General features: G+C 36.3%; 1 long non-coding RNA gene across 1 annotated transcript; it reads right to left on the reverse strand.

The window, feature by feature from the left end:
• Positions 1-881: 881 nt before the first annotated feature.
• Positions 882-10,875, reverse strand: LOC140627761 (uncharacterized). The gene is made up of 3 exons (XR_012026377.1): positions 10,742-10,875; positions 4,374-4,432; positions 882-942 (listed from the first exon to the last, which is right to left on the reverse strand). It is a non-coding gene; the product is annotated as an uncharacterized lncRNA (long non-coding RNA).
• Positions 10,876-18,930: the final 8,055 nt, after the last annotated feature.

An 18,930-nucleotide genomic window follows, 5' to 3' on the forward strand; every position in this document is an offset into this window, starting at 1 on the left:
TGTTCATGGGCATTTTTTTCTTTTTTTAAATTTTATTTTTTTAATTTTAATTTTAATTCTTTATTTTTATAAATTTATTTTTATGGGTTTTTTCATTTTAAGTCAATGTTTATAAAGTATAGATAATGTATTTATTTCTATTGGAGGGTAAGCAGGAAAGAATGCATGAGAAACAATGAGTAAACTATATGTGTTTCCAGAAAAGAGGTACCACACCAATGGGTACTGCATATAGTTGTAAGCTGTCTGAGCTGTTTCCAAACCATACAAACTGATGCTGGGGATATATTAATCCATAGGAAGTGCTTCTTTCTAATTCATAAACAGGAGCCATCCAGTTGCCTTGTGGCCACAACTCACATTTTCTTAAAGAGGCCAACTTTTTTCCTAATTCACACATAGACCATCATCCATATATATCTAGTAAAACAGAGTAGCACGAATGGTCAAACATAATAATAATCAGGCAGAAATAGGTCCAACAAGCTTTTGCAGGATGGCTAAAATTATAGTGAAAAGAAGAGAACTACCTAGGAAGACTCAATGTCTAATCTTCTAGGAAATGAATTATTTAGAAAGTCCTACTAATTATAATAAAATACAAATAAACAATAAACTTTAATAGTACTAACAAACTAGTAAGTATAGCAAAAATACGGGATAATAGGTACTACCAACACGCAAAAATTAAGAAATGTTTATTCTTGTTAAAGACAAGTTAAACAAAAAATTAACACTCCATGACAGATAACCAGAAATGACATGAAATAACAAACAAAACATTATTATTAAAAGGATTTTAGCCAATGTCTCATAGTTAAGATTGAACTATGTCCTACAAGACCCCAAAGAACCAATTATTGATGACCCATACTCTGTTACCTCAGCTTTTCCAAGATGATATTTCTCGTTTCCTCTCAATTGAGTGAGATTATTTAGATCCTAAGAAAATGTAAAAATAATAAAATTACTGAAATTGTAGTAATATATCAAGAGAAGTGTAACACCTTAAAAAGGAAAAATGTAAGGGTAGAAATAAAGAATAAATAAACCCTGGTATTCATATTTTAGAATAGGCTTAAATGTAAGACCATGAATATATCTGTAATCATTGCATTTGTGTAGGTTTCAAATGCTATTCACGCTGACTGAAGTGTTTACAAAAAATTCATGTTAAATTTTCAATTACAGTTTAAAACTTTTAGGAAATTTAATTCTTCAATTGATAAGGAATATTCAGATTATCAATAAAATCAATTTTAAAAGTAAAGGATCTAAACCCTAAAAACTATAGAAAACTTTTGAAAGAAATAGAGGAAGACACAAAGAGATGGAAAAATATTCCATGCTCATGGATTGGCAGAATTAATATTGTGAAAATGTCAATGTTACCCAGGGCAATTTACACGTTTAATGAAATCCCTAGCAAAATACCATGGACTTTCTTCAGAGAGTTGGATCAAATTATTTTAGATTTGTGTGGAATCAGAAAAGACCCCACATAGCCAGGGGAATTTTAAAAAAGAAAACCATATCTGGGGGCATCACAATGCCAGATTTCAGGTTGTACTACAAAGCTGTGGTCAACAAGACAGTGTGGTACGGGCACAAAAACAGACACTTAGATCAATGGAACAGAACAGAGAACCCAGAAGTGGACCCTCAACTTTATGGTCAACTAATATTCGATAAAGGAGGAAAGACTATCCATTGGAAGAAAGACAGTCTCTTCAATAAATGGTGCTGGGAAATTGGACATCCACATTCAGAAGAATGAATCTAGACCACTCTCTTTCACCATACACAAAGATAAATTCAAAATGGATGAAAGATCTAAATGTGAGACAAGATTCCATCAAAATCCTAGAGGAAAACACAGGCAACACCCTTTTTGAACTCGGCCACAGTAACTTCTTGCAAGATACATCCACGAAGGCAAAAGAAACAAAAGCAAAAATGAACTATTGGGATTTCATCAAGATAAGAAGCTTTTGCACAGCAAAGGACACAGTCAACAAAACTAAAAGACAACCTACAGAATGGGAGAAGATATTTGCAAGTGACCTATCAGATAAAGGGCTAGTTTCAAAGATCTATAAAGAACTTATTAAACTCCACAGCAAAGACACAAACAATCCAATCATGAAATGGGCAAAAGACATGAAGAGAAATCTCACAGAGGAAGACATAGACATGGCCAACATGCACATGAGAAAATGCTCTGCATCACTTGCCATCAGGGAAATACAAATCAAAACCACAATGAGATACCACCTCACACCAGTGAGAATGGGGAAAATTAACAAGGCAGGAAACCACAAATGTTGGAGAGGGTGCAGAGAAAAGGGAACACTCTTTCACTGTTGGTGGGAATGTGAACTGGTGCAGCCACTCTGGAAAACTGTGTGGAGGTTCCTCAAAGAGTTAAAAATAGACCTTCCCTACGACCCAGCAATTGCACTGTTGGGGATTTACCCCAAAGATTCAGATGCAGTGAAATGCCGAGACACCTGCACCCCGATGTTTATAGCAGCAATGTCCACAATAGCCAAACTGTGGAAGGAGCCTCGGTGTCCATCGAAAGATGAATGGATAAAGGAGATGTGGTTTATGTATACAATGGAATATTACTCAGCCATTAGAAACGACAAATACCCACCATTTGCTTCAGTGTGGATGGAACTGGAGGGTATTATGCTGAGTGAAGTAAGTCAATCGGAGAAGGACAAACATTATATGTTCTCATTCATTTGGGGAATATAAATAATAGTGAAAGGGAATATAAGGGAAGGGGGAAGAAATGTGTGGGAAATATCAGAAAGGGAGACAGAACATAAAGACTCCTAACTCTGGGAAACGAACTAGGGGTGGTGGAATGGGAGGAGGGTGGGCGGTGGGGGTGAATGTGTGACGGGTACTGAGGGGGCACTTGACGGGATGAGCACTGGGTGTTATTCTGTATGTTGGTAAATTGAACACCAATAAAAAATAAATTTATTATAAAAAAATAATAATCCTGGAATCCTGGAATGGAGTCCTGCGTCAGGCTCCCTGCAAGGGAGCTCCCTGCAGGGGCTCCCTGCAGCTTCCCCCTCTGCCTATGTCTCTGCCCCTCTCTGTGTGTTACTCATGAATAAATAAAATATTTTAAAAAGTTATGATTAGCTATTTGAATTTAATAAAATCGAGCAGTAAACAAAACACAAGTAGTAGCAAGTATTTCTCTTCATACACAAAACGCACTGAATGCTAAAGAAACATGAAAGATTTTACTATTTTAACACTATTTTCATTAGTTTCTCTTTCCAGCAATCAGATTGACTTTTCAAGCTCCTTCTCACTGTTGAAGACTTTCTCACTTTTCTCACATGAACCAATATCAACAGGTCAATTTTGGGCATTTTTAAGTTTAAAGTAGCTGGGCTTGTTCAAATGGCAAATTGTAGGAGTCTATTGAAATAAATCATTGCCATTTGACCTACCAATTTATCTTTGCTACACTTTACTTCAGTCTCTTCATGTATAAAATGAGATAATAAAAAAACTCTACCTGGAGATCCCTGGGTGGCTCAGTGGTTTAGTGCCTGCCTTTGGCCCAGGGCACTATCCTGGATCGAGTCCCACGTTGGGCTCCCGGCATGGAGTCTGCTTCTCCCTCTGCCTGTGTCTCTGCCTCTCTCTCTCTATGTCTATCATAAATAAATAAAATCTTAAAAAATAAATAAAAAGAAACTCTACCTGAACAAGTTATTGAGAATATAAAATAAAGCAATGTATGTCATTAATGAATGTATAATGTAATATGAAGATCTAGTTTTAATATTTGATACATAAGAAGTTCCATAAATACATGCTTTTATTTATGTTATTATTTTTAAGGGGAACATGTCTTCTAAACATGAATATATAAAACAGAAATCATATTGGAAAACAAATAGAATTTAGTTGAATGACTATTCATGGAATGCTTACTTAATTCGGCAATCATGAGATTGGGTTCTAACTCCTAGTTGGGGAGCTGCAATCTGAGCTCAAAATACCTCAATCTAACAAAACTTTAAGTCTTTATTTCAAAGTTTTGAGAGTTCTGAACTTGTGGGAGCAAAGCACATCTTTATTTGGAATACTTTAAAAATTATTTATTTATTCATTCATGAGAGACATGGAGAGAGAGGCAGAGACACAGGCAGAGGGAGAAGCAGGCTTCATGCGGGGAGCCCGACACTGGACTCAATCCCAGGACTCCAGGATCACGCCCTGGGCTGAAGGCAGACGCTAAACCGCTGAGCCACTGAGGCTGCCTGGAATGCTATTTTTCCAAAGTATTATGAGACACTTTGAAAGTCAATAACCTCTTGTTTATTTTCACTTACTGCTTGTTTTTCTTTCCAAGGGTTCAACCTCAGGTGCCTGGGAAGGGGAAGAGAACTTTCTACAAGACAAAATAAAACATAAAAAAAAATGAAAGCCTTGTCAAGACAGTTACATCCTCTGATGAGTTTCACACAGATTAATGCAAAGAAGCTGTTCTTCTACAATAAGGATTAAGTGACTTGTCAAAAACATACAGACTACAGAGAGATTAGGGTCAGGATGTTTTACACAATCTCAGCTGTTTTCTGTTATTCTGAAAAGGACAAGTCACACCAGCATATGTATATTTTTTAAACATATATTATAGCCAGGTCAATACAGCACAATGGTTTCATAAACTTTGGTAACCCTCTTCTCTTTGCTCCAAACATATAAGAAATAATGAATAAAATTACATAGAGAGACAGACCATAAAAGATAGTCAAGATCAAACATAAGAAAAATATCTCATTAGACCAGAAATACAAAATAATGAGTTGAACTGAAGCCACTGGTTTGTTGGACTTTGGATTATCAATTGGGAAATGGAAGTCAAGCATTTGGTTTTTCTGGAGGAAACAAGACCTAAAGTCAAGGACCAGGGGGACACCTGGGTGGCTCAGTGGTCGAGTGTCCACCTTTAGCTCGGGTCATGATGCTGGGGTCGTGGGATCAAGTCCCACATCAGGCTCCCCACAGGGAGCCTGCTTCTCCCTCTAGCTCTGTCTCTGCCTCTCGCTGTGTGTATCTCATGAATAAATAAATAAAATATTTTTAAAAATCTTAAAGAAAAAAGTCAAGGACTAGGGCAGGGCTACCTCTGCTTGTAAAAGGAAGCTGAAAAACATAGCTGCCAAACCCTGGCAAGCTGCAGGTCAGAGAAAGAAGAATATCACATAAAATCTTGCAACCAGATGCCAGGTCACACTATTCACTATCTATGGTAAATGGTTCTATTGAATCTCCTTGGATTTGTGGTATCCTCGGTAATGTCACACAGTAGTAACTCAAAATTGCCATTCTGAGATCTAATAATAAATCGAGGCCTAGAGTACTGGGAGGAAACAACTCAAAAACTTCTTGATAGGGATGGGTAAGCTTAGGCTCATGAAGAGAGGTAGTTGAGATGCAGGGAACAGAAATCTTTCATTTAAATTAAGCTGAAAACTAAAATCTTAAAATACATGAAGAAATTTAATAACAAGAACAATTAACAACCAAACGATTAATCCACTCCAGACAGTAATAATATTATGGAATTACCTGGAAAATAAAATGTTTAGGACACTCAAACAGATAAAGAGTTAACATATTAAAAAATGTAGATAATGAGGGGCACCTGGTTGGCTCAGTTGGTTGAGTATCGACTCTTGATTTCAGCTCAGATCATGATCTCAGGGTCATGAAATGGAGCCCTGAGTGGGGCTCTGAGCTAGGTGTGGAATATGCTTAAGATTCTCTCCTTCTGTCTCCTTTGCCCCTCCCTGCCATGTCCCCCATCAAATATGCGCGTGCTCTCTCTCTCACTCTCTCTCTAAAAAATTATACACACACACACACACACACACACACACACACACACAATGAAAAAAACTGGTAGAGTTAAGGGACACCTGGGTGGCTCAGTGGTTGAGCATCTGCCTTCGACTCAGGGTGTGATCCCAGGGTCCGGTGATCAAGTTCCCCATAGGGCTCCTCACAGGGAGCCTGTTTCTCCCTCTGCCTGTGTCTCTGCCTCTCTCTGTGTGTCTCTCATGAATAAATAAAATCTTAAAAAAAAGAACTGGTAGAGATGAAAAAGAAACTATATGCCACTGAGATGATCAAGCTTTGTTACATAGCTAGACTTCAGAAGTGTGTGTGCCTAGCTATAAAAAAGAGAATTAATTCCCACTACCCTGCAGCAGTGAGAAAGTCATAGATATTGATGCTCAAACATGCTGTGTTGGAAGCAGGTTAACTACTGAAGCTAAGACTTTAATTGGTAAAGCCAGAGGGAAGACATAGAACCCCTGGTTCACTTACAAAGTAACAATGACAATGGAGAGTATAGCCCAAATAGAGTCAAATCTAGATGGAAAATTTGGAGATGTAGATTAATATGATGTTTCATTCTTTTGAAGTAATCCTAACTATTCATTGTGACATACAGTGAGATGGTTGAGCGGTCAGCTCTGCCTCAAAGGGTGCTGAGAGCTCCTTCCAGGAAGTTTACCAGAAGGTTCTAAAGCATTATCAAAGGTTTTTTTAAATTAAGAAATAATTTACATACATTGAAATGCATAGAAAATACATATTCAATTTGATGAATTTTGACAATTGTATACAGCCATGTAACCACCATCCAAAATAAGATGTGGAACATTTCTATCACCAAGAGGGTCTTCTCATTCCCTTTCCAGTCCATCTTTACTTACCCTTGCAACTACTTTCTGTCTTCTACATCATAAATTACTTGTGCCTGTACTTGTACTTTATGTAAAAAGAACTATATAATAATGGTGGTAGTAGTAGTAGTAGTAGTAGTAGTAGTAGTAGTAGTAGTAGTGATTGGCGCATCTGGGTGACTCAGTCAATTAAGTGTCCTCCTTCGGCTCAGGTCATGATTCCAGGGTCCTGGGATGGAGCCCCACATAGGGCTTCCTGCTCAGCAGGGAGTCTGTTTGTCCCTCTCCTTCTTGAGTTTTCTCTCTCTCTCAAATAAATAAAAATAGTAATAAAAATAATAAAGCAATAATCTTAAGAGCTACTATTAAAAAGCTTCCTTCTAAAGGAAGGTCAACTAGATTGGAAGCAGGCAATAATGGATGCTAGAAATATTTACACACACTGAAGTAAAACTGTCAATCTGGATCTTTGTACCCAACTAATCAAGTATGAGGGCAAAATAAAGACATTTTCAGTCTTTAGTCAGTTATTCACCTACATCATGTCATTACAAACACATATAAGCCATGTATTTTAGCAATAAGGGAAGTGAAGCCAGAGGAAAAATATAGGGAATAAAAGGGAACCAATGATGATCAAAGCAACTGATAAACGGCTTAATATGACTGTAATATTATAACTGATTTTTGTATTTCAAAAGGAAAACTAAAATTCTATATAAAAAAAAGAAGAGGTACAGTGGGTAGTTCAAGCATACTAAAGCTTTGCTCCAGTTAAGAGGACAGAAATACTGAATGACTGCAGACTTTCTTAGAACATTTTATAGATATATGTATATATCTAAAATATTTAAGGACAAACAGTAAGAATATAAATATAATATATAGCATTCAAATCAGCATAACAATGTGACAAAGCCAGAAAGCTGATGTTAACCAAAGACAAACAAAAAAGAGTAGAAATGAGTTAAAATATAACAATAAGCTTAATAATTTTAAACAAATTGACCCCACCTAACAAAGATTGTCATAATAGTTTTCTTTTGTAATCCAGTTATATACTATTTATAAGAACTATACCTAAAACAAAACCACATGAAAATATTAAAGCATAACCAAATATATAATGCAAAAATAACAAAGTTGGTCTGGCAAAATTAATATTAGGGAAAACAGAATTAAAGGAATAGAAAGCATCAATAATAGAAATACTCCATAATCATAAAAGAAACAATGCACATTGACTTGGATGCATGTCACAATGTGTTAGCACAACAAATGGAGCAAAAACTGACAGAATCACAAGGAAACACATAAATACACAAGCAAGACAGAGAATTATACTACCCTCCATCATAAATAGATGAGGAAGAAAAATAATGACAAAAGCTTTGAAAAATAAAAGCATAGAAGATAAGTCTATATAGAGAGATATGACTCTTCACCCAAAAAATAGAAAATATACATTCATGTCAAGAATTTAAGAAATTCACCACACAGTCGGTCACAAAGAAGTTTCAAAAATTTCAAATAATCTATCTCATATAGACCCTTTCTCTGACCACAGTGCCATTAACCATGAAATATAGGAAAATAATAAAGTAGAACATTGCTTAGAAACTTCAAAATAGCTCCTTACAATCTCATTGGTTAAATAAGAGTTCAAAATGAAAATTACAACATATTCAAACCCAAACAGCAACAGAAACACTATATTCTGAAACTTGTGAAATATACTAAAGCAGTATTTAGGACGGAATTTATAGCCATAAATGAACAATTTTGTTGACAGGTAAAACATAGATTTTTTTTCCACAAATGAAAATAGAAAAACCAACAAAATGAATAAATCTTATTAAAAGACATAAGATAAAATCAAGAGATAGATATACCATATTTACATATTGGATGGTTCAGTATTATACAAATTTTAATATTCTGCAATTTACTCTTAAACTCATTGCCATTCTACTCAAATCCCCAAAGGATTGTTTAAAAAAAACTTTTCAAGTTGATTTTCATATTAAAGGGAGGAGCAAAAGGCCTAGAATACCTAAGGCACAATAAGGAAAATAAAGTGAGGAGTTTGCCTTACCAGTCACCAAGACTTACTGTAAAGCTACAGTAAATTAAGACTGTTATTAAAAGAGGTAAGACAAAAAGGCCCAAGAACTTAAGAATCCAGAAACAAACCTCATCATCATTCTCTAGTCTTTTTCTCCTTAGTACTTATCATTCCTTAGAATGCTATATAATTCTATTATTTATCTTATTTATTGTCTGCCTTCCCAGGTCAATAAAGACAGATTTTGTTGTCTGTGTTTGTTTATGTTTTCAATGAAGAGTGCCTAGAAGAGTGCAGGGCTTAAAGCAGATGAGCAATAAACATCAGCTGAATGAAACAAGAAAAACCTAAATGTGAAAATCAAAACTCAAAATCTTAAAAAAAGACAATCCAGGTGAATAAGTATGTTTATGTACTTGGAGTGAGGAAGAATTTCTTAGAAATACAAACAACAGGGGTGCTTGTGTGGCTCAGTCAGTAAAGTGCCTTTGCCTCCGACATGATCTCAAGGTTCTGGGATAGAGTTCTGCATCAGGCTCCCTGCTCAGCAGGGAGTCAGTCTGCTTGCTCCTCTCCCTCTGCCCCTCACCCCTGTTAATGCTCTCTCTCTTACACTCTGCTCTCTCTCAAATAAATAAATAAAATCTTGTAAAAAAGGAAATACAAAACACATTACAAAAAATTTTAAACTCATGAATACACATACGTCATTATAAACAAAGGTTAAGCTTCACTAGTAATCAGAGAAATGCAAATTAAAACAAAAATAAGGGATCCCTGGGTGGCGCAGCGGTTTAGCGCCTGTCTTTGGCCCAGGGCGCGATCCTGGAGACCCGGGATCGAATCCCACATCGGGCTCCCGGTGCATGGAGCCTACTCCTCCCTCTGCCTGTGTCTCTGCCTCTCTCTCTCTCTCTCTGTGTGACTATCGTAAATAAAAAAAAAAATTAAAAAAAAATAAATAAAACAAAAATAAGATGTTACAAACCATTAGATTAACAATACCTAGTAATTTTGAAGATAGTTGAAACTTACTACCTGAGAATTCTACTTTTTTGTTTGAAAGGTAAAACAAATGAAAACTGGGTAACAATCTAAATGTCCATAGTAGACTGAAAAAATATATATATTAGGGTATGATCATTATAATAGATTATTCTAATATTAGAATAATGTACCAAAGCTACAGAAGTCAATATGGCTTAATTTCAAAAGTATAATTTTAAATGAAAAAGGTGCAAATGAATATATACTTTATGCCATCATTTAAATGAAGTTTTAAAAGCTGCAACACAATGTCATTTTAAATATGTAGATTCAAAAATGTGTAGAGAAAGTTCAAAACTATGCAAAGGGAAAAAACAGAATTATTTTCTAAAAGAGATGAGTATATAAGGGAGTTTCAACTGTGTTTATAATGTGAGAAAAATGAATCAATAATGAGATGCCAATTTACACCCATCATTTTGGCAAAAATTAAGAAACAACATCAAGCTTTGATAAGAAGGGAGGAAACACTCTTATTCACTACTGGGAGTGTAAATTGATGCAGCTGTTTTAAAGGGCAATTTATCAGTGTTTATTAAAAGTCACAATCTGACTAGTCTAAGATTCAGCAATTTTTACTTCTACGTATGTATCCTAGAAAATACTTGTGTGCTTAAGGAAACATGTAAGAGGGTTCTCCTCATAATATTGCTTGGAACACCGAAATATAGCAAAATACTTATGAATATGGAAATAAGTAAACATAGTTACAAAAGGAATACCATGCAGCTTTCACAAAGGATACATTATTTGTAAAAAAGACTGGATGCAATACAGAATTGTTGGTGAAAAAAATTAAGTTGTATAAAGTTACGGTAAACTATGGTTAAACAGAAGGCTGACCGTAGTGAGAAGACTCAAGTGTGGGTAGTGGTGACTAAATGCTTACCTGTAGTGAGGAGGAGGACCCTGATGTAGCAAAGCCGATCATAACTGTGAAAAGAAGTACTTACTATGACGGCACTAACACGAAAATCCATCAATGCAAAAAACACATGCTCGTAAGGCGGAATTCTCCATGCGTCTTCCTGTATGATGAAGAATATGACGTGAGCAAACTGACCCATGGAAAAGAGAAACATCATGATGTGGGCAGGGCTAAATGAAGGCCTGCCAATAGAAATGAGACAGACCCTACGGTAGGCACTCTACCCAGCAGCCTACTTGAATGATAAAGAGGACCCTTATGTGGGGAAGGCTGTCCATAGACTGCCTATATATTAAAAGGAGAAACACCATTATTGTGGGGAGGCCCGATGAGAGGTCTCCTAATGGAAAAATAAGACCCTGGTGTCAGCAAGAATAAGCATAGGACTCTCCACGTAATAAGGAAGGCCCTGGTATGTACTGAGATGAATAGAGAGCTCCTGGTAGAGACAAATCCTGGTATAGGTATGCCAATAGAGGAGAACTTTTGTGTGAGGGAAACTGTCCAGATGCCTGCTTATACAGAAGAAAGAGACCCTAGTTTGGAAGGGTATAATTAGGAGCCTTCCAATAAAGAATAGAAGAAACCTTGGTGTGGGTGGGACTAACTAGAGGATGCCTGTGGTAACAGGAAGGATTCAATGTAGATGGGGCTGTCCAAAGACTTGCCTGTAATGATAAGGAGGAGGACTCTGCTGTGGTTGGAACTGGCAGAGGTGTTTGACTATATTGATGATCAGTATCCTGAAGTGGTTGAAGCATTAGGGGCCTGTTTGAAAAAATGAGGAAAATCTCTATGTGGTGGAATAAAAATTGAAGCCTGATTGTAGTAATAAAGATAGACATGACCATGTAGAAGATTGCAGATGGAGAATTTAAAGCTTCTCTGGGGACTGGGTTTTAATAATGGAGTGGCAGCTTGCATCAGTTTCTATGTATAAAGCACCTCTGAAATGGATAAACCCAAGATCTGGCTGGGGAATTGTCTTCAAGTATATTAGGAAGACTTTGGTATTAGATTAATGCTGGTCTCATAGAATGAGATAGGGAGTGTGCATTTCTGTTCAATTTTTTGGAAGAGTTTGAGAATAATTGGTCTTAATTTTTCTTTAAATGTTTAGCAGAATTCTCCAGTGAACTGATCTGGTCCAAGGTTATTCTTGTGAGGGTGGTTTTTAAATTAATGATTCAAACTCCTTGCTATTATAGCTATGTTGAGATTTTCTATTTCTTCTCGGTCCAGTCTTGCTAGGTTATGTTTCTACATATTTGTCTATTTAATCTAGGTTATCCAATTTTTTGGCATGGAACTGTTTATAGTATCCTTTTATAGTCCTTTTTTTTAAAAAAAGATTTTACTTATTTATTCATGAGAGACACAGAGAGAGGCAGAGACATAGGCAGAAGGAGAAGCCGACTCCCCACAGGAAGCCCAATATGGGACTCGATCCCAGGACCCCGGGATCATGCCCTGAGCTGAAGGCAGACACTTAACCACTGAGCCATCCAGGCGTCCCTCAATTTGTTCTCTTAATTAAGAGTCTTTGTCATGGATTGCCTCTCTCTCTCTTTCCCTCCCCTTTGTTTTGTTTCTTAAATTCTGCATATGAATAAAATCATATAATATTTGTCTTTTTCTTACCGATTTTGCTGATCATTACACTGTCTAGCTCCATCCATGCAAAAAGATAGATGAGGAATATTCCAGTGTGTGTGTGTATATATATATATATATATATATATATATATATATATATATCACATTTTCCTTATCCATTCATCAGTCATTGGACACTTGGGCTGTTTCCATAAATTAGCTAATGTAGATAAGGCAGTTATAAACATTGGGGTGCGTCATCACTCTGTATTAGCATTTTTTTATTCTTTGGATAAACACATAGTAGTGCAATTGCTGGACCATAGAGTAGTTCTATTTTTAACTTTTTAAGGACTTCCATAGTGTTTTCCAGAGAGGCTTCAATGGTGCATTTTCACCAACAGTGCAAGATGATTCCCTTCACATCCTCGCCAACATCTGTTGTTTCTTGTGTTGTTGATTTTACCCATTCTGACAGGTGTGAGGTAATATCTCATTATAGTTTTGATTTCTATTTCCTTGATGATCAGTGATGTTGAGCATCTTTTCATGTGTCTGTTGGCCATCTAGATGTTTTCTTTGGAAGTGTCTATTCATGTCTTCTGCCCATGTTTTTTTTTTAATTTTTTTATTTTATTTTATTTATTTATGATAGGCACACAGTGAGAGAGAGAGAGAGGCAGAGACACAGGCAGAGGGAGAAGCAGGCTCCATGCACCGGGAGCCCGACGTGGGATTCGATCCCGGGTCTCCAGGATCGCGCCCTGGGCCAAAGGCAGGCGCCAAACCGCTGCGCCACCCAGGGATCCCTTCTGCCCATGTTTTAATTGGATTAGATGTTTTCTCTTGTTTGAGTTTTATAAGTTCTTTATAGATTTTGATTACTAACCCTTTATCAAATATGTCATTTGCAAATATCTTCTCCTATTCCATAGATTGCCTTTTAGTTGTGTTGATTGTTTCCTTTGCTGTGCAGAAGCTTGTCATTTTGATGAATCCTCAGTGGTTTATTTTTGCTTTTATTTTTCTTGCCTCAGGTGACATATCTAGAAAGAAGTTGGCATGGCGATGTCAAAGGGGTTACTGCCTGTGTTCTTCTGTAGGATTTTTATGGTTTCATGTCACACATTTGGGTCTTTTATCCATTTTTAATTTATTTTTGTATATCATATAAGAAAGTGATCCAGTTTCATTCTTTTGCATGTGGGATGTCCAGTTTTCCCAATCCCCTTTGTTGAAAAGACTGTCTTTTTTTCCATTGGATATTCTCTCATGCTTTGTTGAAGACTAATTGACGTGTAGTTGTGGATTTGTTTCTGGGCTTTCTATTCTGTTCTATTATCTATTTGTTTATTTTTGTGCCAGTACGTTACTGTTTTGATCACTACACCTTTGTAGTATACTTTGAAGTCTGGAATTGTGATGCCTCCAGCTTTTCTTTTCTTTTTAAGGTTACTTTGGCTATTCAGGGTTTGTGTGGTTCCATACCAAATTTAGGATTTTTTTTCTAGCTCTGTGAAAAAGGCTGTTGATATTTTGATAGGGATTACATTAAATGTGTAGATTGTTTGGGGTGGTGTAGACATTTTAAAAATATTTGTTCTTCAGATCCATAAGCATGGAATTTCTTTCTATTTCTTTGTGTCATCTTCAAATTCTTTCATTAGGGTTTTAAAATATTCACCGTACAGTGTTTCAACTCTTTGGTTATGTTTATGCCTAGGTAGCTTATGGTTTTTGGTGCAATTATAAATGGGATTCCTTACTTTCTCTTTCTGCTGTTTCATTATTGGTATATAGAGATAAAACAGATGTCTATACACTGATTTTGTATCCTGCAACTTTAATGAATTCTTGTATCAGTTCCAGCACTCTTTTGGTGATATCCTTCAGGTTTTTGCATACACTATCATGTCATCTGCAAATAGTGAAAGTTTTTCTTCTTCCTTGCTGATTTTGATGCTTTTTATTGTCTGATTACTGTGGCTGGTACTTCCAGTACTGTTTTAAAGAACAGTGGTTACAGAGGACATCCTTGTCTTGTTCCTGACCATAGAGGAAAGCTTTATGGTTTTCTCCATTGATGATGATATTAGCTGTGGGTTCTTCATACGTGATCTTTATGATGTTGAGCTATGTTCCCTCGAAACCTACCCTGTTGAGGGTTTTCATCATGAATATATATTGTACTTTGTCAAATGCTTTTTCTGCATCTATTGAAAAGATCATATGGTTTTTATCCTTTCTTTTATTAATGTGGTGTATCATGTTGATTAATTTGGGAATATTGAACCAAAATTACAATCCAGGAATAAATCCCACTTGATTATGATGAATTATTTTTAATGTATTGTTAGATTTGTTATGCTAGTAATTTTTTGACTATTTTTGAATCCATGTTCATCAGGGATATTAGCTTGTATTTCTCTCTTTCTCTCTCTCTCTGTCTCTGTCTCTGTCTCTCTCTGTCTCTCTCTCTCTCTGCAGTGCTCTTATCTGTTTTTGGTATTGGGGTAATGCTGGCATCATAGAATGAATGTGAAAGTTTTCCTTCCTTTTCTATTTGTTGGAATGGTTTGAGAAGAATAGGTATTAACTCTTCTTTAAATGTTTAGTAGAATATGCCAGTGAAACCATCTATCCCTGGACTTTTATTTATTAGGGGTTTTTTGATTGGTGATTCAGTTTCTTTGCTGGTTATCAGTCTGTTCAAGTTTTCTATTACTTCCTATTTCATTTTTGATAGTTCATATGTTTCCAGGAATTTATTAATTTCTTCCAGGTTGTCCAATTTGTTGGCATATAATTTTTCAGAATAGTCTCATAATTGTACTGCTGTGCTGTTGGTTGTTATTTCTCCTCTCTCATTTGTGATCTTATTTATTAGGGTTCCTTGTCTTCTTGAAAAGTCTGGCTAGAGTTTTTATCAATATTATTAATATTTTTCAAAGAACCAACTCTTGGTTTCATTGATATCTTCTATTATTTTTTTAGTTTCTATGTCATTTACAAATTCTGCTCTAATATTTATTATTTCCCTCCTTCTGCTGGCTGTATGCTTCATTTGTTGTTTTTTTCTAGTTCTTTTTAGGTGTAAGGTTAGATCATTAATTTGAGATTTCTTTTCCTGTTTAAAGTATGTCTGTACTGCTATTTACTTCCCGTGCAGGACCACTTTTTATGCATTCCCAAAAGTTTTGCTGTGGGCATCGGTTTCCGCTGCTCTTCTGGGGGAAGGGCCTTTACCACACTTGGACTGAAGAAGCTGGATGCCATTTTCTCATTTTTCAAAAATTAGATTCTTTCTTGCTGAGTTTTGGGATCCTTTATATATTCTGTATATTAGATCATTTTCTAATATATGACATACAAAGATTTTCTCCCATTATGTGGCTTATATTTTAAATTTATTGACAAGATATTCTCTTGTACAGAGTTGCAAATTTTGAAGAGACCAAATTTTCCCATTTTTTCCTTTGTAGCTTATGCTTTTAGTGTCATATCTAAGAATACATTGCTAAATACAAAGTTATAAATATTTACCCATATATTTTTTTAAGAGTTACATAATTTACTGGGAGAAGATAGTGGAGTAGTAGGAAAAGCCTAGGCTTGCCTAATCCCATGAACACAACTAGATAACTATCAAATCATTTTACACACCCCAGAAATCAACCTGAAGACTGACAGAACAAACTCCACAACTAAAGGGAGAGAAGATACATCAAAGAAGGTAGGAAATGCAGAGACATGGTTTGGAGGAGAAATGGATCACATCTTCTGTGGAAGGGATGAATCCAAGGAGGTAGATAAAAGGGAGACAGAAAGGAGCACACAGGGAAATCCACAAGGAAAATGCTTCCTTAAGCCATTGGCTGGGAAAATGAGATGGGATGATTTTCATGGATTCTTGCAATCAGTGGGGCTTAAAGCCAGTTCTAAAGGTTGGAAAGATGTAAGTGTGATATATATATATAATATATATCTATAATATATAATATATATATATATAGTAATATTCCATTGTCTGTGTGTGTGTGTGTGTGTGTGTGTGTGTGTGTGTATCACATCTTCTTTTTCCATTCATCTTACGTTGGACATGGAGGCTCCTTCCACAGTTTGGCTATTTTTTTAATAATAAATTTATTTTTTATTGGTGTTCAATTTGCCAACATACAGAATAACACCCAGTGATAATCCCGTCAAGTGCCCCCTCAGTGCCCGTCACCCATTCACCCCCACCCCCCGCCCTCCTCCCCTTCCACCACCCCTAGTTGGTTTCTCAGAGTTAGGAGTCTTCATGTTCTGTCTCCCTTTCTGATATATCCTACCCATTTCTTCTCCCTTCCCTTCTATTCCCTTTCACTATTATTTATATTCCCCAAATGAATGAGACCATATAATGTTTCTCCTTCTCCGATTGACTTATTTCACTCAGCATAATACCCTCCAGTTCCATCCACGTTGAAGCAAATGGTGGGTATTTGTTATTTCTAATGGCTGAGTAATATTCCATTGTATACATAAACCACATCTTCTTTATCCATTTATCTTTCAATGGACACCGAGGCTCCTTCCACAGTTTGGCTATTGTGGACATTGCTGCTAGAAACATCGGGGTGCAGGTGTCCCGGCGTTTCATTGCATCTGTATCTTTGAGGTAAATCCCCAGCAGTGCAATTGCTGGGTTGTAAGGCAGGTCTATTTTTAACTCTTTGAGGAACCTCCACACAGTTTTCCAGAGTGGCTGCACCAGTTCACATTCCCACCAACAGTGCAAGAGAGTTCCCCTTTCTCCACATCCTCTCCAACATTTGTGGTTTCCTGTCTTGTTGATTTTCCCCATTCTCACTGGTGTGAGGTGGTATCTCATTGTGGTTTTGATTTGTATTTCCCTGATGGCCAGTGATGTGGAGCATTTTCTCATGTGCTTGTTGGCCATGTCTATGTCTTCCTCTGTGAGATTTCTGTTCATGTCTTTTGCCCATTTCATGATTGGATTGTTTGTTTCTTTGCTGTTGAGTTGAATAAGTTCTTTATAGATCTTGGATGCTAGCCCTTTATCTGATAGGTCATTTGCAAATATGTTCTTCCATTCTGTAGGTTGTCTTGTAGTTTTTTTGACTGTTTCTTTTGCAGTGCAGAAGCATTTTATCTTGATGAAGTCCCAATAATTCATTTTTGTTTTTGTTTCCCTTGCCTTCATAGATGTATCTTGCCAGAAGTTGCTGTGGCCAAGGTCAAAAAGGGTGTTGCCTGTGTTCTCCTCTAGGATTTTGATGGATTCTTGTCTCACATTTAGATCTTTCATCCATTTTGAGTTTATCTTTGTGTATGGAATAAGAGACTGGTCTAGTTTCATTCCTCTACACATGGCTGTCCAATTTTCCCAGCCCCATTTATTGAAGAGATTGTCTTTTTTCTCATGGATAGTCTTTCTTGCTTTGTCTAATATTAGTTGACCGTAGAGTTGAGGGCCAATTTCTGGGTTCTCTATTCTGTACCATTGATCTATGTGTCTGTTTTTGTGCCGGGACCACACTGACTTGATGATCACAGCTTTGGAGTACAACTTGAAATCTGGCAAAAAGCATAATATACCTAGGAATAAACCTAACCAAAGAGTTTAAGGATCTATACCCTAAAAACTACAGAACACTTCTGAAAGAAATCGTGGAAGACACAAAGAGATGGAAAAATATTCCATGCTCATGGATTGGAAGAGTTAATATTGTGAAAATGTCAATGCTGCCCAGGGAAATTTACATATTCAATGCATTCCCTATCAAAATACCATGGACTTTCTTGAGAGAGTTGGAACAAATAATCTTACGATTTGTGTAGAATCAGAAAAGACCCTGAATAGCCAGGGGAATTTTGAAAACAAAAACCAGAGCCAGTGGCATCAGAATGCTGGAACTTCCTTTTCAATCAAGCTTCCCTCAGGCTCAGCACAGTGGGCCCCTACCCCAGAAGACCAGCAGAAGTCCCCTTTCATATCAATTCTCTCAACCCAAATTTTTCTGCAGGGTTTCGCTTCTAGTGGAAGTAGCATCAGGTCTAAGTTAACAAACAGACGAGGGCACAACTAGTTAAAACTCACCACATTCTGCCCAAGGACAATACAAGAGTCTCATTTTAGAACTAAAGACACCTGTGAGTTGAATTTGAGGTTATGGAGAAATATTTACCATGCAAATACATAGCAAAAGAAAGCCAGAGTAGCAATACTTATGTTGAAAAAAAACCTAGGCTTTAAAACAAAGACTGTAACAAGAGACAAAAAAGAGCACTATATAATAATAAAGGGGACAATCCAATAAGATGATCCTGCAACTGTAAATATCCATGCACCTAAATATATAAAACAATAACAAACATAAAGAAACTCATTGATAACAATACAATAATAGTAAGAGACTTTAATACCCTACTTACATCAATAAACAGATAATCTAAACAAAATCAATAAGGAAACAATGGCTTTGTATGACACACTGGGCCAGATGGACTTAACAGATATATTCAGAACCTTCCATTCTGAAATAGCAGAA

This window comes from Canis lupus, chromosome X (genome assembly GCF_048164855.1).
Source record: "Canis lupus baileyi chromosome X, mCanLup2.hap1, whole genome shotgun sequence".
NCBI lineage: Eukaryota > Metazoa > Chordata > Mammalia > Carnivora > Canidae > Canis > Canis lupus.